Source organism: Lissotriton helveticus, chromosome 9 (genome assembly GCF_964261635.1).
Source record: "Lissotriton helveticus chromosome 9, aLisHel1.1, whole genome shotgun sequence".
In the NCBI taxonomy this organism is placed as follows: Eukaryota; Metazoa; Chordata; class Amphibia; order Caudata; family Salamandridae; genus Lissotriton; species Lissotriton helveticus.
Window position 1 is genome coordinate 331,877,034 of NC_136070.1, and position 19,496 is coordinate 331,896,529.

The following is a 19,496-nucleotide window of genomic DNA, read 5'->3' on the forward strand; positions in this document are numbered from 1 at the left end:
GCCCTTATTTGGCAAAGTGCCTACCTGTAGTTTTTGAACCCTAGCTCTGCCGGCATCTAGGGAAACCTAGCAAACCTATACATTTTGGAAAACTAGACACCCAAGGGACTTCAATATGGGGTCACTCGACTGCCTCCCACCAGGTTCTGATACCCAGAATCCCTTGCAAACCTAAAAAATTGGGGAAAAATACGCATTTTCCTCACATTTCTGTGGTGGAAAGTTCTGAAATCTGCGTGGATCAACAAATTTCCACGCACCCAGCGTTCCCACAGGTCTCCCGAGAAAAATGGTACCTCACTTGCCTGGGTCTGCCCAGTGCCTGCGACAGGAAACAGCGCAAAACGCAACGTGGTCACACCGAAATTTCGCAGTGAAAACAGGCCCTTTTTTTGGCAAAGTGTCTACCTTTCGTTTTTGAACCCTAGCTCTGCCGGCACCTAGGGAAACCTAGCAAACCTATACATTTGTGAAAACTAGACACCCAGGGAAATTCAGGATGGGGTGACTCAACTGCCTCCCACCAGGTTCTGTTACCCAGAATCCCTTGCAAAACTAAACAATTGACAAAAAAAACACATTTTCCTCACATTTCTGTGGTGGAAAGTTCTGGAATCTGTGTGGATCAACAACTTTCCACCAACCCGGTGTTCCCCCAGGCCTCCCGAAAAAAATGGTACCTCACTTGCCTGGGTCTGCCAAGTGCCTGTGACAGGGAACAGCGCAAAACGCAACATGTTCGCTCCGCAATTTCGCAGTGAAAACGGGCCCTTTTTTGGCAAAGTGCCTACCTTTCGTTTTTTAACCCTAGCTCTGCCGGCAACTAGGGAAACCTAGCAAACCTATACATTTTTGAAAACTAAACACCCAGGGGAATTCAGGATGGGGTGACTCAACTGCCTCCCACCAGGTTCTGTTACCCAGAATTCCTTGCAAAGCTAAAAAAGTGACCAAACAAAACGCATTTTCCTCACATTTCTGTGGTGGAAACTTCTGGAATCTGCGTGGATCAACAAATTTCCACCCACCCCGTGTTCCCCCAGGTCTCCCGAAAAAAATGGTACCCCACTTGCCTGGGTCTGCCTAGTGCCTGCGACAGGAAACAGCGCAAAACGCAACGTGTTCGCACTGCAATGTCGCAGTGAAAACGGGCACTTTTTTGGCAAAGTGCCTACCTTTCTTTTTTTAACCCTAGCTCTGCCGGCACCTAGGGAAACCTAGCAAACCTATACATTTTTGAAAACTAGACACCCAGGGGAATTCAGGATGGGGTGACTCAACTGCCTCCCACCAGGTTCTGTTACCCAGAATTCCTTGCAAAGCTAAAAAAGTGACCAAACAAAACGCATTTTCCTCACATTTCTGTGGTGGAAACTTCTGGAATCTGCGTGGATCAACAAATTTCCACCCACCCCGCGTTCCCCCAGGTCTCCCGAAAAAAATGGTACCTCACTTGCCTGGGTCTGCATAGTGCCTGCGACAGGAAACAGCGCAAAATGCAACGTGTTCGCACCGCAATTTCGCAGTGAAAACGGGCCCTTTTTTGGCAAAGTGCCTACCTTTCATTTTTTAACCCTAGCTCTACCGCACCTAGGGGAACCTAGCAAACCTATACATTTTTAAAAACTAGACACCCAGGGGAATTCAGGATGGGGTGACTCAACTGCCTCCCACCAGGTTCTGTTACCCAGAATCCCATGCAAAGCTAACCAATTGACCAAAAAAACGCATTTTCCTCACATTTCTGTGGTGGAAAGTTCTGGAATCTGCGTGGATCAACAAATTTTCACACATCCAGTGTTCCCCCAGGTCTCCCGAAAAAAATGGTATCTCACTTGCCTGGGTCTGCCTAGTGCCTGCGACAGGCAACAGTGCAAAACGCAACGTGTTCGCACCGCAATTTTGCAGTGAAAACGGGCCCTTTTTTGGCAAAGTGCCTACCTTTCGTTTTTGAACCCTAGCTCTGCCGGAACCTAGGGAAAACTAGCAAACCTATATATTTCTGAAAACTAGACACCCAGGGGAATTCAGGATGGGGTGACTCAACTGCCTCCCACCAGGTTCTGTTACCCAGAATGCCTTGCAAAGTTAAAAAATTGACAAAATAAAACACATTTTCCTCACATTTCTGCGGTGGAAATTTCTACCCACCCCGCGTTCTCCCAGGTCTCCCGAAAAAAATGGTACCTCACTTGCGTGGGTAGGCATAGTGGCTGCAACAGGAAAAGGCCCAAATCGTATGGTGGAGACTTAAAATTAACCTATACCAAAACTACCTTATTTTTTGGGGGGGACCTGAGTTTTTGGCCCGGGGCTCGGTGGCAAACTTGGGAAACTACCAAATCAAAACAGTTCTGAAAACTAGAAACCCGGGGGAGTCCAGGGAGGTATGGCATGCGTGGGTCCCCCAACGTTTTCCTACCCAGAATTCCTTGCAAACCTTAAAATTAGGTTAAAAAAAAAATCACGTTTCCATACTTTTTTGCGTGGGATCTCCGTGCCGGCACAAATGTCCTACCACCCTGCATTCCCCTTGTTCTCCCGAGTAAAATGATACCTCACTTGTGTGGGTGGGCCAAAGCAGAACAGGCCAAAAATATATTTTTAAGAAATTGTAGCGTTCAGGATTGACAAATTAAGCACAGAGAATTCTACTCTTTTGGGGTCATTCTAGTCACAGGCCTTTGGCCCACCCACACAAGTGAGGTATCATTTTACTCGGGAGAACAAGGGGAACGCTGGGTGGTAGGACATTTGTGCCGGCACGGAGATCCCACGCAAAAATGTATGGAAAAGGTTTTTTTTTTAACCTAAATTTAAGGTTTGCAGGGAATTCTGGGTAGGAAAACGTTGGGGGACCCACGCATGCCATACCTCCCTGGACTCCCCCGGGTGTCTAGTTTTCAGAACTGTTTGGGTTTGGTAGTTTCCAAAGATGGCCGCCGAGCCCAGGGCCAAAAACTTAGGTGCCCCCCCTAAAAGTAAGGTAGTTTTGCTAAAGGTAATTTTTAAGTCTCCACCGTACGATTTGGGCCCTGTTGCAGCCACTATGCCTACCCACGCAAATGAGGTACCATTTTTATCGGGAGACCTGGGGGAACGCTGGGTGGGAGGAAATTTGTGTGAGCCCAGTGATGCCACGCTTTCCCACACAAAAATGTGTGAAAAAACCGATTTTTCAGCTAAAATTGAGGTTTGCAAGGGATTCTGGGTAAAGGAACGTTAGAGGATCCACGCAAGCCATACCTCCTTGGAAGCCCCCGGGTGTCTACTTTTCAGAAATGTGTGGGTTTGGTAGGTTTACCTAGATGGCCGTCTAGCACGGGGCCAAAAACCCAGGTAACACCATTTGCAAAAGCTGGTGGTTTTGACATAGGCAATTTGCCTATGTGAAAACCACAAGCTTTTGCAAGGGGGGTTACCTGGGTTTTCTGAGAAAAGGAACGTTGGAGGATCCATGCAAGCCATACCCCCTTGAAAGCCCACGGATGTCTACTTTCCAAAAATGTGTGGGTTTGCTAGGTTTCCTTAGATGGCAACCGAGGAAGGAGTGAAAAACCCATGTGACCCCCCTAGCTAAACCAATTAGTTTTGTCAAAATTAGTTGTTTACTTGTGCAGCGTGACAATTTGGGTGCAATATTGCAAGGAAAATATGACGTACATTGTGAGTTTTGCAGGATATTATGGATAAAATTAATTGTTAGATTTCACCAGAGAGACATCACCATGTAGTCCCATGGGTTTTCAACAATATCTACAATTGGCAAGTTATTCGTAGGCGGAATGTACACCTTGGCACAGAGACTAAGAAAAACAAGATCCCTATACAGCCATCTATTCCTCAAACACACACACATACTGGTTGGATTTGGCACGAGGGCGAGTGATGGTTCAGTAAATATAATTTTATTAACAAGAGATTTCACAAAAATGAAATGCACTGTCAATTACATGGACAAAAAAACTGAACCAATGACTCGCAGCTCGTGAGCTGTAAAGCCACCTCAAGGCACCAACCGCTTTACAGGCCATTCACACACCTTTCGTACCTGACACACAGAAGAACATTCACACCACCAGGCACAAAAGCAACACATCACAACATTTACAAAAAAAGTGACAAGGTGCGTCCTGCTTCAAAAAAAATAAAAAAATAAAATAAACAACACAGACATCAAGTTTTCAAACACACACACATACTGGTTGGATTTGGAACGAGGGCGAGTGATGGTTCAGTATATCCCATTGTATTAGCAAGTGATTTCACAAAAAATGAAATACACTGTTAATAATGGGAAGGACAAGAAACTGAACCATTGACTCACAGCTCGTGAGCTGTAAAGCCACAACAAGTTATTTTATCAACAACAAGGGGCCCCAAATCAGTCAGCAGGGACCTCGGGGAACGTACTTTATGTATGCAACAATGGTCCCATGCATTCCAAAGATACACGCAAAAATAATAAATATAGACAGAGTCAATCTATATTGTGAGTGACATGTCCAGCCGGACAGCGGTCTTCCAAGTTTACTCAATAAACGTTTAGTTAGAACACAAGAAGTACCTTCCACAGTTCGGCCAGTGTGGTACACAAGCCTGTGCCCAGCACTGACAAGTCGGGTACAGAAAGTAGCAAAGACAGGCTTTTTAAGGCAAAAGACGTTTTCTGTTTTTAAATACAAATGTACAGAATTTGTAAAGAAGCACCATTACATTACATAGTAGTCACGTTTTGTATTAAGTGCTAGTCAGGTAGACGGCGTTTCGGACCCCTATAAAATCACGGGGACCATCATCAGGACATTTCAATGAAAGCCTTAACAGTAATAATAAGCCTCTAAATGCCTAAGGAAAGGAAGAAGAAAGAGAAATATATACATTTAATTACATACATTACACACAGTTTATTAACACAGGTGACTTTTCCCCCGCCGCGTGCACGTACTTATCACGCCTCTCTCCCTTTCCAGAGCGGTTACACGCCATCGGCCATTCGCCGCTGAATCTCCGGTAAGCTCGCATAACTCACCCCGCGCCATTAGCTATGCCCGCAACCAGTTTGGAGGCACCCTAAGCCCCACAGGCAACGTCCTCTAAGCTAACCACTTAACCGCCTAAACCGCCACCCACTGGCAGTCTTCAGCCTCGACCTTGCACATATTATGGCCATCAAATATTGATGTTTATCACCTTGTGCCGGCATGCAGTGATCACGGTTACCTCCTTAGTTGATCTTTTCGAGCATGTACACCAGCACACTCTAAGCCCGTATAGTTCTTGCATGACTGAATGTGCATGCATACCTTGACTCCGTATTATTATAATTCAACATGACCGCTTGCGCCGCCACGGATATGCACATCGAACTTCTTCCACCTGTCCTGGAGATGAGTGCCCCACTTGTCACTACAAGTCACCTGTGTTAATAAACTGCGTGTAATGTATGTAATTAAATGTATATATTTCTCTTTCTTCTTCCTTTCCTTAGGCTTTTAGAGGCTTATTATTACTGTTAAGGCTTTCATTGAAATGTCCTGATGATGGTCCCCGTGATTTTATAGGGGTCCGAAACGCCGTCGACCTAACTAGCACTTAATACCAAACGTGACTACTATGTAATGTAATGGTGCTTCTTTACAAATTCTTTACATTTGTATTTAAAAACAGAAAACGTCTTTTGCCTTAAAAAGCCCGTCTTTGCTACTTTCTGTACCCGACTTGTCAGTGCTGGGCACAGGCTTGTGTACCACACTGGCTGAACTGTGGAAGGTACTTCTTGTGTTCTAACTAAACGTTTATTGAGTAAACTTGGAAGACCGCTGTCCGGCTGAACATGTCACTCACAATATAGATTGACTCTGTCTATATTTATTATTTTTGCGTGTATTTTTGGAATGCATGGGACCATTGTTGCATACATAAAGTAAAGCCACGACAAGGCACCAACCGCTTTACAGGCCATTCATATACCTTTCATACATGTGACACATGCAAAACATTCACACCGCCAGCCGCGGACCCATCACATTACTACACTTCCACCAGCAGACAACGCCAATCAAGGGCCCATCACTTTCACACGCCCACATTCCTGACACAGCAACTACACAAACTCATGGATTACATGGAGTGGCGCTCAACTAGCACTGTGTGTAGTAACCAGCATTAAGTCACTTCCCACACACCGCCAGCCAAGCACCAGTCCACGCACACCACCAGCCAAGCACCAGACCACACACACCGCCAGTCAAGCACCAGACCACGCACACCGCCAGCCAAGTACAGTCCACACACACACCACCAGGAAAGCACCAGTCCACAGACACCGCCAGCCAAGCACCAGTCCAGGCACACCACCAGCCAAGCACCAATCCAAACACAACACCAGGAAAGCGCAAGAGCACGCACACCGCCAACCAAACACCAGACCACGCACACCGCCAGGACAGCACCACTCCACACACACAGCCAGCCAAGCACCAGTCCAGGCACACCACCAGCCAAGCACCAATCCAAACACACCAACAGGCAAGCGCAAGACCATGCACACCGCCAACCAAACACCAGTCCACACACACCACCAGCCAAACACCAGTCCACACATACCACCAGGCAAGTGCCACTCCACACACACACCGCCAGCCAAGCTCCAGCCCAGACACACCACCAGCCAAGCACCAATCCCAACACACCACCAGGCAAGCGCAAGACCACGCACACCGCCAACCAAACACCAGACCACGCACACCGCCAGCCAAGCACCAGTCCACAGACACCGCCAGACAAGCACCAGTCCACAGACACCGCCAGCCAAGCGCCAAACCATGCACACCGTCAGACAATGGACACTACACGCAAACCAACATCATACTTTAGTTTTTTTCAAAACAAATGAAAAACAAAAACACATTGATACAAATCTACTAACACAACAACTAAATCTAAATACACTACACAAATGCCAACTTTGTAACTGAACAATAAGTTTTAAAGAATAGAGACCAGCCAGTTCACTTTACCACTCATGGATGCTCCCAAAAATTATTTTGCGTGTGGTACATTCTAAAACAAGCAAGTACACACAGCCCAGGGTTTGAAGGACAGTCAGGGCAGTACATACGAACCTCCTTCTGCAAACCTCTTCGCCAACAGACTCTACAACTCCGACTGGGAAAGTCTTTTGAGGTTGTAGGAGGAATTTGATCAGGAAAGTGGCGATCTTTCAATCTGGCAACATTCTCCACCACTCCAACTCTAGGAACACTTGCCTGTTGCACTAAAACAAGGCTGCCTATTACAGACTCCTGAAACTTTACAAAAGTCATCTTTGACTGGGGACAAGATTTCTGGAACACAACAAAAGCATTAAAGGTTGCCAAGTGGAAAAGATTGATAGCCAACTTCTTGTACCAAATGTAAGCCTTACGAAGAGCAGCATACGGTTCCAACCTCTGATCTACTCTGTCAACACCACCCATGTGCCTATTATAGTCTAAAATGCACACAGGTTTGCGCGCTTCTGCAACCTGACCCCAAACAGTCACCGGTTCAGTGCTTTCATCATGTATGGAAGTCAACATGTAGACATCTCTCCTGTCTGAAAACTTCACAGCTAGAAGCTCCTCACAACGCAATGCACTGCACTGTCCCCGAGCCAGCTTTTGACAAACAAGTTCTTTTGGGAAACCTTTACGGTTTGAGCGGATTGTGCCACAAGCAACAGTGTCCACTTTTGCCAATTCCCTGAACAACCGCACACCAGTGTAGAAGTTATCTACATATAAATGATGGCCTTTGTTAAAAAATCCTCGACCAAGTTCCCACACAATTTTCTCAGTCACTCCAAAAGTCGACGCACAACCAGGGGGGTTAATCCTGGATTCCTTACCGGTGTACACCCTGAAATTAGAGACATATCCAGTCAGACTGTCACACAGCATATAAAGCTTAATTCCATAGCGTGCCCTCTTACTAGGAATGTATTGCCGAAATACCAAGCGGCCCTTGAACAACAGCAAAGACTCATCCACTGCAATTTCTTTCCCAGGATAAAAGATCTCAGGAAATCGATCAACAAAATGATCAATGACAGGCCGAATCTTGAAAAGACGGTCACAATCAGGGTGATCTTGTGGCAAAGCAGAACCATTGTCAACAAAATGCATCATCCGAAGCAGAAGCAAATACCTATCATGACTCATGACTGCCGGAAATATAGCTGTTGCCATCAAGGGACTAGTAGACCAATATGAAGCCATTGATGGTTTCCTAAGCAAGCCCATCAAAAAAGTTAAATGACAAAAACTTTTTCATCTCCTCCAAATTTGTGGGAGTCCACCGGGTAGCTCTAGCGTGGGGCTTAAGGCTGGCACTGTTCACCCTCAAAAAATGTTCTGCATACAAATTAGTCTGGTCTACAATCTCTGCCAAAAACACATCATCCATAAACAACTTGAAAAAATCAATTGGCAAAAAGTTTTCAGTGTTCACCCTACACCCTGGAACACCAGTAAATTCAGGCAATGCCGGCTGCACCATGCCTGGTGCAACCCAGAGGTCAGAACTTTCAACGTCAAGTCTTGCAGCCGCAGGCTGCCGCCCAGCTGACTCTTGTCTCACTACACCAACTGGAAGTCTAGCAGCCCCAGGCTGTAGCCCAGATGCCTCTTGCCGCACTATCGACACAGCAATGTCCTCTGCAACCACAGGCACTTCATCCACACCAAAAGTAGCTTCATCAGCACTCAGAGTATCTTCATCATCAGAGAAGCCATGTGTAGAGAAAACTCACTACCTGAATCTTCACCTCCCACCTCTGGCTCAGAATCAGAGTCAGTCTCTGGACCATGGTCAGAGGAAGAATCAAAACGCATTTCAACAACTTGCTGAGCAGTAATTGTGGGTTTATATATAGCGCTAGGAATCGACTCCCGGAGGAGTATCTCCACGCTTCGACCGCTGGGGAACCCGTCCTGGCTCACCCTGAGAGATGGTCCCTGATGGGTATCTCTAAGGTGCGACCAAGCATCCCCGGCGGTCTGGGGGGGCCGTTGTGAAGATGAGGCAAGCTGATGCCCAGAGTTGCCGAGTGTGGTTTCTGACTAGAGTAGGCACCGAGGCGAGAATTATCGAGTCCGCTGACCCTGGTCCACGACCCTGCCGCGTCGGGAATCGAACCCTGGTCCCGGGCCTTTCTCTGCTTACGGGTCTGCCGCCTCTGACCAGTGAGCCACACTACTCCTAATCCGGCGGCTAGCCATTATCCTTACAAAGAAAGGAGTCTGCACAAACAACTCAACAACCCCAACACTGAGCAAAGTAAGTAAAACAATTGAAGCCTTTATCACAAAGATCTATATACTGAAAAAATATACAATTCACTTACAAGAGACAGCTACACTCACCAGCACCTACTCTGCAAAGACACAGCAAATAGGCAACGATATCCCACTAGAAAGAAGAAAAAAAACTTACATCTACAGAAGTACACATCAAGAACAAATGCAAAACATGTTTTACAATCACAAAAAACAGACATCAAACATACTCATATTATTACACATTTTGCAAAAAAACCAATTACATTACAATTGAACAAAAAAGGTCTCTTACCAAACACATGCAACTACACAAACAGCAGAACAGCAGAACCACCAGTAATGGAACCGCACACTGCAACAATCTAAAGAGAAAACAAAACAATACAAATTAGAAGAAACAAAAACAACACAGATTACAACAGGCTATGTCACAGGGTATGTCACAAATGGGGTGTATGTCCCCATGGGGGGCAGAATATAAATCTTTATCAATGTGGGCCCCCTAGAAGCAACCCTACAGAGGGCAGAGAGGCCAAATTAAGACACTAATCTGCCCCCAGAGGGGGCAGAACATATTTTTGAGAACAAATGGGCCCAAGGAAGCAACCCTTGGCCAAGGGGTCGCTTCCTATACAAACAAAACAATCCCTGGTGTCTAGTGGGCTTTTCTACCCCCCCACCGGGTCCAGAAACGGTAAACAAAACAGCCGATCTGCCCCCAGGGGGGCAGAACAGTCTAAAATATTTAAATTGCCCCCTGGAAGTGACCCTTGCCCAAGGGGTCGCTTCCTTTATAAAAAAAAAAAATCCCTGGTGTCTAGTGGGCTAATCTACCCCTCCTGGGTCCAGATTCGGCCCAAAAAGCGGCCGATCTGAAAAAGTCTAGAAAAATTAGTTACCCCCTGGAAGCGACCCTTGTCCAAGGGGTTGCTTCCTTTATAAAAAAAGAACAATCCCTGGTGTCTAGTGGGCTTTTCGACCCCCCCCTGGGTCCAGATTAGGCCCAAAAAACGGTCGATCTGCCCCCGGGGGGGGGCAGAAAAGTCTAAAAAAAATTGTTTGCCCCTAGGAAGCGACCCTTACCCAAGGGGTCACTCCCTTTATAAAAAAATAAGAATCCCTGGTATCTAGTGGGCTTTTCTACCCCCCTGGGTCCAGATTCGGCCCGAAAAACGGCCGACCTGCCCCCAGGGGGGGCAGAGAGGTAAAAAAAAATTGTTGGCCCCTAGGAAGCGACCCTTACCCAAGGGGTCGCTTCCTTTATAAATAAAATAACAATCCCTGGTATCTAGTGGACTTTTCTGCCCCCCCGGGTGCAGATCGGCCAAAAAAAGGCCGATCTGCCCCAGGGGGGGCAGAAAAGTATGAAAATTAAATTGTCCCCCTAAGGAAGCGACCCTTGCCCAAGGTGTCGCTTCCTGCACACAAAATAAACACAAACAAACAATCCCTGGTGTCTAGTGGGGCATTCCTGGTGCACGATCGCGACGCTGTGCGCGATCGTGCACCAGGAATACCCTGCATTGGGACATCAGGGGAGAGAAAACACTGTTTCCTCCCCCCGATGCCTCAAGGCACTGAGAAACGGGCCCCCGCCCCACCGGAGACCACTTCACTTACCTTGCAGCTGGACGTGCTGGAAACAAATGACATCCAGCGCGTCCAGCGCTTCCTGATGACGTCGGCGCGCGCTGTGCGCGCTGACGTCACCAGGAAGCGTGGGAGGGCAGGGGGTTGGCAGCAGAAAGTCTTCCGCTGCCACCCCTGCTAAAATGATGAAAATCGATGCACCGGGGGGGGGGGAGCGCCAGCGCTCCCCCCGAGGGCTGTGCCGATGACGGAGCGGTTCCGTCATCAGCACAGCCCAACCGACGCTGATGATGGAACCGCTCCGTCATCAGCGTCGAAGGGGTTAAAACACTGCCATGTGGCAGACATACATGCCCTTAGGGCATGTATGTGTGCCACATGTGCACCCATGCACTATTCAGGGGTGCAACAGGGTGTCATTGACACCCTGCCACCCTTGAATGTGTTCCCCATTTTGCCGAATCGGTATTTACTGATTCGGTAATTCCCATTCATTCTTATGGGCCTATAGGGATGAATGGGAAATACCAAATCGGTAAATACCGATTCAGTAAAATTTACTGATTAAATACCTACATCACATTTACCGATTCTAAAATACCGAATCGGTAAAATTCGGTATTTTAGAATCGGTAAATCTGGATTACCTACATCTGGCCCTAAATCTTTTATCCAAGATGGAGTGAGTTTTGTGCTAGGTAGCCTGCCACGCATGATTTCAAAAGGTGACTTGTCATTAGACCCATGATTCGTTGTCCGATATGCACAGATCATGTCTTGAACGAGATCAATGGCTAAAACACCCTTGGAGTGGGCCAACTGAATGGCTCGTACCTGCCTGCCTGCTACCTGCTGACGCCGATCCAGTCCGGAGCCCCAGCCGCAGCAGGGCCGCCCGCCTGGTTTTTCGCGCCGGTTTTGCCGCGACCCCGCCCCCACGCCTGCCGATAGGACCACGCGCTCCACGCCTCCCTGCTGACCCGCCCTCCCGGCTCCCTTCTTATGACGCCCCCTCAGCGACCGCGCAGCGGACGCGCGCAGCGGGAGCACCGAATGAGCGCCGAAGGTGCGCCAAAGGTAAGCCCGTCTGCGCCCGTCCGCGCCTGGACTGCGCCCAGTGCCAGGACCCTTGGCCCCCGCAGATCTCAGCCCACCCGTCGGACGTACGACGCCGCCACCCTCAACGCACTCAACGACAGACGAGTCCCAGGATGCTACCGAGCCACCCCGAGACGCACCCACGGACCCTTCATCTGCCAGTCCTGCAAGTTCACCTGCCTCGCACCTGCACCCGCCAAGCCGCCCAACAGCAGCAACCACCTCAAGGGCATCCTGCTCAACACCCGCTCCGTCCACAGACACGCCATCGAACTCTGGAACCTCCTCGACACCACAGCTCCTGACGTCGCCTTCCTCACGGAAACTTGGATGAACGCCACTTCAGCGCCCGACATCGCCATCGCCATCCCAGAGGGCTACAAGATCACCCGGAGGGACCGCACCGCCAACCAGACAGGAGGAGGCATCGCCATCATCCACAGGGACACCATCCGCATCACGACCAGCACAGACGACATCCTGACCACCGCTGAACACCTACACTTCCAGATCCACACCGACCCGAAGACCACCCTCAGAGGCACCCTGATCTACCGACCCCCGGGACCACGCACACGATTCAGCGAGGACATCGCCGACTTCGTCAGCCCACATGCCCTCCCCTCCGCTGACTACATCCTCCTGGGGGACATCAACTTCCACCTGGAGAACAACAACGACCGCAACACCACCACCCTGCTCGACAACCTCGCCAACCTCGGACTCAAGCAGCTGGTGACCACCCCCACCCACCTCGCCGGACACACACTCGACGCCGTCTTCTCATCCAGCAAAGACATCACCTTCAGCCACGCCACTGGACTCCACTGGACGGACCACAGCTGCGTCCACTTCACCTTCAGAAGAACGACGATCCACCACCACCAGCAACAGGTTGCCCGCAGAAGCTGGAGCAAGATCACAGCCGACCAGCTCGCCGCTTCCCTGAGCCAGCACCCTCCCGCCAGCTCAGCGAACCCCAGCCAGGCCGCCGACAACCTCACGGAGTGGATCAGCAACTGCGCGGACGAACTCGCCCCCCTGAGGACCCCGCCCAGCAGACCCGGCAGCAGAAAAGCCCCATGGTTCACCGACGAACTCAAGAGCTCCAAGAAGAACTGCCGAGCTATCGAGAAAACCTGGCGCAGAGACCCAACACCGGACAACATGACTGCCCTCAAGCTCGCCACCCGAAAACACCACCAACTGATCCGCGCCACCAAGAAAACTGCATTCAAGGACCGGCTGGACAACAACGCACACAACAGCAAGGAACTCTTCAACATCGCGAAAGAGCTCTCCAACCCCAACGCCGGAAACAACGACATCACCCCATCGCAAGAACTCTGCAACTCCCTCGCCTCCTACTTCCACAACAAGATCGCGGACATACACAACAGCTTCAACACCCAACCGACGAACGCCACGTCCGACACGACCGAACCAACGCCCCCCACCACCACCCTCCGCGCCTGGACCCCGATCAACACCGAAGACACCGTCCGCATGATGAACTCCATCCACTCCGGATCACCGACCGACCCCTGCCCTCACCACGTCTTCAACAAAGCCGACGCTGTCATCGCACCCCACCTACGGGACATCATCAACACCTCCTTCACCACCGCCACCTTCCCGGAGAGCTGGAAGCACGCCGAACTCAGCGCTCTACTCAAGAAACCAACAGCGGACCCCACCGAACTCAAGAATTACCGCCCCATCTCGCTGCTCCCGTTTCCGGCCAAAGTCATCGAGAAGACCGTCAACAAGCAACTGGCCGCATTCCTCGAGACGAACGGATCCCTCGACCCCTCACAGTCTGGCTTCCGAGCCAATCACAGCACCGAGACCGCTCTCATCGCTGCCACCGATGACATCCGAACCCTGATGGACAACGGAGAAACAGCGGCCCTCATCCTCCTAGACCTCTCCGCGGCCTTCGACACCGTCTGCCACCGCACCCTAGTGCAGCGCCTCTACAACGTCGGAATCCAGGAGAAGGCACTGGAATGGATCATCTCCTTCCTCGACGGAAGGACCCAGAGAGTCCGCCTACCACCGCACAAATCAAAGGCCACCGAAGTCATCTGCGGCGTACCCCAAGGATCCTCGCTGAGCCCAACCCTCTTCAACATCTACATGAGCCCCCTCGCGGCCATCGCACGCCAACACAACCTGAACATCATCTCCTACGCCGACGACACCCAGCTGATCCTCTCCCTGACCAACGACCCCGCCGCCGCCAGAGCCAACCTTCACGAAGGAATGAAAGAGGTAGCCGAGTGGATGTCGACCAGCCGCCTGAAGCTGAACTCGGACAAGACGGAAGTCCTCATCCTGGGATCCTCGCCCTCCGCCTGGGACGACTCCTGGTGGCCCCCCGCCCTGGGAACCGCACCCAAACCGACAGACCACGCACGCAACCTGGGCTTCATCCTGGACTCCTCCCTCTCCATGACCAGGCAAGTCAACGCCGTCTCCTCGTCGTGCTTCAACATCCTGCGCATGCTACGGAAGATCTTCCGGTGGATCCCCACCGAGACCAGGAAGACTGTCACCCAGGCACTCGTCACCAGCCGACTGGACTACGGCAACGCCCTCTACGCCGGAACCACCGCCAAGCTCCAGAAGAGACTCCAACGGATCCAGAACGCCTCAGCCAGACTCATCCTCGACGTCCCACGACACAGCCACATCTCCGGACACCTAAGAGACCTGCACTGGCTCCCGGTCAACAAGAGAATCACCTTCCGTCTCCTCACCCACGCACACAAAGCCCTCCACGATCAAGGCCCGAGCTACCTCAACACCCGCATCAACTTCTACGATCCCAAACGACACCTCCGATCAGCCAGTCACGCCCTCGCCGCCGTCCCCCGCATCCGAAGAACAACAACAGGAGGAAGGTCCTTCTCCTACCTGGCCGCCAAGACCTGGAACTCCCTCCCGACCGACCTGCGCCTGACCCAAGACCACCTCGCCTTCAGGAAGAAGCTCAAGACCTGGCTGTTCGGGCAGTAGCAGCACCCTCCTCCCCCTAGCGCCTTGAGACCCTCCGGGTAAGTAGAACGCTCTATAAATGTCTATGATTGATTGATTGATTGATACCTTTAACAAGTCTATTGACTCTCTCTTATAAGCCATTTCCTTGTGGGTTGTATACGGAAGTACGATGATGTGAAATTCCACAACAAGATAAAAAAGACCACATAGTGTGTGACACAAGTTGTGTTCCATTATCTGTGATAATGACATTGGGGTATCCTTCTTCTTGAAAGAGGGATTTTAAAAACGTTTTGTACTCTCGGTGGTGATGTCTTTTACAAAATCTACATTGAGCCATTTAGAAAAAACATTAATAGAAACAATTGCAAATCGCTGAGATAACGGTAGTTCCTCCATTGTCCCAATAAAATCTAAACAAATAGTGTGCCATGGTATATTAGGAGAAGACAATTTCCCCATGGTAGAACCAACAGCAACTTTAAGTCTTTTCTCCCCTTCCTTGCATGTTGGACACTTTTCAACCCATGAAGACACCCGAGAATATATCTCTCATTACATGCCCATGCCCCAAGAAATATGTAGGGATGACGACAAGGAGGGTAAAAACGCACATCTGCGAACACAAAAGTACAGTGCGATGCCGCAAACAGGTGACTCGTCTGACTGGGCATTTTTTGGAATCAGGTCATGGTCCAAACAATTTTACTTGGACTGTGTTAGAACAACCCACGATTCCGGACCACTGTCCAGATGTGAGCAAGTTTCTATTAAAAAAGGAACAGAAATGGGTTTACAAACTCAATAGTGACAAAGATGGTCTAAATGAACCAATACCCTGGATGTCGCTATAGATTAATATAGTTTGACACTCTAACAGAACATCCAGCTGTGCCAAATTTTGTCACAACCAATACCCACTGTTTTTCGTGTTTTTTGTGTATAGATTAAAATACATCACCATTATCCTTGTCCCAAGACATCACAAATACATTCGTCCCTACACGCCCACACGTTGTGTAGGCCTTGAATCTGTAGGCTTTAAATTTTTCTAATCACCATGAAGACCATAGCACCTTCTCCCGGTCACATGTGTAAAAGGGCACGTCCAGTAAATACCGTATGCCAGAACACTTGTATATTTTCGACATTTTCCCAGTCACGTGTGCGGAAGGCACTTTTGGTAGATACCAAATGTCACCACACTTACATATCTGTAGGCATTTTAATCTGTCTTAACCAATTTAATCTGTCTAAATCATCATGAGGACTATTGTTCCCATAACCCATCTCCCGGTCACATGTGTAGAAGGTCGCGTCCAGTAAATACTAAATGTCATCACACTGATACATTTTCAATATGAGGACCTTCTCATGGTGACGCGTGCGGAAGAGCGCGTTCAGGAAATATCAATTGTTATTATATTTATATATTTTACAGCGCGTGGGGATATGCCTCTATATTTGCAGACTGTTGTATTTGTCGAAACCAACATGAGGACTACAGCTCCCACAACCCCGGCCGGGTCACATGAGCGGAAGGGCGCGTCTGGTAAATACCGTCTGTACGTTCCGTTCGGTGCCTCCCCAGTAAGCACAGAGGAACGCTGGGAGACACCGACGGAGAGGTAAGAGGCGCTGCACACCACTGGTGTGGGAGAGAAGGCTGCTCTTCTCCTAATGAGATTGTGACACAGTGCTGCTTAAAATTTCCGAGATAGCAGCGGGGACTTTGCAAGTTCCTGGCGTTCTGCCGCTTGTGCTCTGTCATTAACAGTGAGGACTGTATCGGTCCTAACAGATACGACACAATTGGATACCAGTATGCCTCATGGTATCTGTAATGAATGTACCTGAAGTAAAATCACTCGACTTTTGCAAACAGTCCGTTTTCCAAACAGTTTTGTGAAAAGAGGAGTTTTTAATTAATTTTTAACATCAATGTTTGTTGTTAAAACACAGAAGACCAACTGTTCTATCATGAGTAAAATGATACAAGTTGGTTCTAATTGATAAATATACCACAAACTGCCTGTGATGTTTAGTGATCTTCTGAATTCGTGAGGGAATATCCCTGCACGAGTGTTTCTGTGGTTGAGAGGTTTGTTTCTGGGCGTATTCACAATGGAGTATTTTTACTGTGAGTCCTCTTTTCCCGATATAGAGCGGTGCTCCTCAGTACCTGAGCTGCAGCCAGGTGAGGTGAGGCGCCATCCCCACAGCTATTGGGTGAGTGGTGCAACATGGATATATGTAAATCCTTATAATGAAATCCAAGCAACATATGATTTTAAAATGCATTTTCTGTCTCTTTTCATCCTTTTTCTATGGCATCTCTATATTTTAGGTTGTGGTGGAGTACTTTACCTGGAACACAGGTGATGTAATTCCCTTTTAAATGTTTCCTTTCACTTATTGAAAAGCAGTAGCAGCAACTAGGTCCTGACGAATGCATTGGTAGTATCCATCTATGCAGAAACATGTTGACCAATTCTTGCTTCAAACAGATATTCTGTTAAATCTGTCGTTTTTCAAGTGTTTTTAATCTTGGAGGGCTGAGAGAAATCATTAAACTTACACTTCTACTCAGTCTCATCCAATTTTAGTTTATCACTATTTTTCTTGCACTGCTTTTTTCAGTTGTCTCCCCACACTGACCCTTCAAACTTCATAGACATCATAAGTTGTTTTTGTTCTCGCAGTCTCTTTCATACTCTGTCGACTGTGAGTACATCAACTCCTGGGTAAGGAGAAACCCACATGATGATAAAATGGTGGCACAGATCGAGAACTGATGGGAATATTTCCACCTACCCTTGGGTCTGATTCCCTCAGTCAACACGCACAATTTGAGTCCTAATATATCACGTGGTGTGTTTTATCTTTAGAGGCTTGCCATGGCCCTTTTGATGAATTGAGCTGTTGCTTGTTACTTTCCTTTCTTTTCTTTTCTTTTCTTCCTTTTTTGACTCTTAGATACTCTTTTTGTGTATAAACAGAGTAATTAGGGGCATGTATCTAATTTGAGTCTTTAAGCCAGCCCTTGGACCCCCTTCTATGTAGTGTGTGTTATATTACCCGAGAATATATGCCAGGCCACCAAAAGTTGGCCTTTAATCTGTGCTGAGTCAAAGTTTGTCCCAGATGACCTTCATGGGCAATGTTTATTAACTTGGTCCTCAGCTTAGAAGGAGGAATGAACCTATCGTCACGCATAAGAACATTATCACCACAGGTTGATAATTCATCAAGTACTTTTAAGAAAGGGCGAACAGATACCTGTAAACAACTTTCACGTCTTGGACCCATTTTAATCATGCAAATAACTACTTGCAAAATATGATCATTGAGCATGGTTTTACACCACTCATCTTGTGTGAAAGATCTTTCACATACTGACAAAATATCATGGACCCAAGCGACAGATTCATCTTCATCTTCCAAAGAAAGAGAGTCTTCACCCATGTGTCTACCTTTGATTGAAAGTCCAGAAAGACAGTCCGCTTGAAAGTTGCGCCAACCCTGAATATGTGAAATTTCAAAATGATAATCCTGGATTTTAGATGCCAATCTGGCTAACCTGCGTGAACCCTTAATCGCACCACCAGGAGACAAAATGCGAACCAAAGGTTTATGGTCTGTTTTAAGATGAAATTTGTTGCCCCATAAGTATGTCTGAAAATATTGCACACCCCAAGCTGCTGCTAGAGCCTCCTTTTCAATGACAGAATAGTTCTGTTCAGCCAAAGTTAGTGTATGGGAAGCAAAAGCAATCGCACGCTCCCCTTCTGTATATTTCTGCATGAGAACAGCCCCTAGACCGGTGGCGCTGGCATCAGCCATTACAATAGAGGACCGTTTTGTGTCAAAATGAGCAAGAACATTTGCTTCGCAAATCTCCTTTTTAATAAGATTGAAACAAGAATCTTGCTCAACATTCCACACAAACCTTGTTCCTTTTTTGAGCAAGGTTTTTAAATGTACAGTCTTGTCAGAATTTTTTTAAACAAATTTTGAATAGTATTCTATTAGTCCCATGAATTACCTAAGTTGGTCTTTGTCAGTGGGACACGGGGCAGATCGAATGGCTTCTAAAAGGTCTTTCTTTGGTTTGACTCCTAACGCTGATATTTCATGACCAAGGTACTCTATACATTGCACCAGAAAATAACACTTCTCCTTACATAACATAAGTCCAGCATCCATAATTCTGTGCAAAACATCTTTAAGTATGCGATTGTGATCAGCTATGGAATCTCCAAAGACCAAGATATCATCTTGGAAAAATACAACTTTCTGTAACCCCTTAAAAATCTCCGTGACCATACGTTGAAACACGTTGACTGCTGAAATTAACCCAAACGGAAGACGTGTGAATTGGTAGATACCCTCAGTAGTTGTGAAAGCAGTGAGATGTTTAGAACTGTCATGAAGTCTAATTTGGTAGTACTGAGGTAACGGGTTTTTAGGAACCCGTTTGGT